This window comes from Penaeus monodon, chromosome 20 (assembly GCF_015228065.2).
Source record: "Penaeus monodon isolate SGIC_2016 chromosome 20, NSTDA_Pmon_1, whole genome shotgun sequence".
NCBI classification, from domain to species: Eukaryota; Metazoa; Arthropoda; class Malacostraca; order Decapoda; family Penaeidae; genus Penaeus; species Penaeus monodon.
In genome coordinates, this window is record NC_051405.1 from 47,012,438 (window position 1) to 47,013,188 (window position 751).

Sequence of the window (751 nt, forward strand, 5' to 3'; positions counted from 1 at the left end):
GTATAGGGGGAAATTGATTCAAAAGGGGGTCATAGGTTTTGCGGGGGTTTTTCATTCATCGGTAAGAAAGAAGGGGCTTAGGGCAATTTCGGGTTTGCCAAATGAGGGTAGAGGCAGGAGGGCGAAGGGAGGGAAGTAATCGTCGTAGAATGACACATGACCCGTAGTCGTTTAAAAAGGGAAAAATATCTACACAATTTACATTTTTTCCATATCAACGACGCGGCATGTTGATTCAAAGGCCAGGGAAATGAGCGAAACATTAAGATAAAAAAAGTTATGCGCGGAGTGGTGAAGGGGCCAGCCGAAGGAGCGAGGCGGACCCTGCCCTGGTGCCCCCCCCGTGCCCCCTTTGCCCCGAATAAAGCAGTGATACCGAGGGGGGGCAGGGCCCGTGGAGCCCGATGACCGTCATAACAGGTGAGTCACCCATGCGTTTTTTATTTCGTGCCCTTTGGCCGCGTCCGCCGTTGCATAATACAGCCTCTTTTTGCCGGAGCCGTCTCCTCCTCGATTGCTTGTGTCAGGCCACTCACAATCAGGATGATCCGTTCTTCTTTGGGGCTTTTGTGTTTGCCCTGCCAGTGTTTATGGGGGGTAAAACGCATTTAAAAAAAACCTTGGGTTGGTGTTCGAAATTTTGAAATCGTCTCCCAAAACTGCTAGGAATCACAATTGCTGTGGTTAGTGTGGTTTTTAAAAAACCAAAAACCCAAATCGCCCCGGCATGCTTGATAGTTAAAGCCATTTG

General features: G+C 49.1%; 1 pseudogene; it reads left to right on the forward strand.

The window, feature by feature from the left end:
• Positions 1-751, forward strand: part of LOC119585892 — a 6,845-nt pseudogene that overhangs the window by 2,592 nt on the left and 3,502 nt on the right.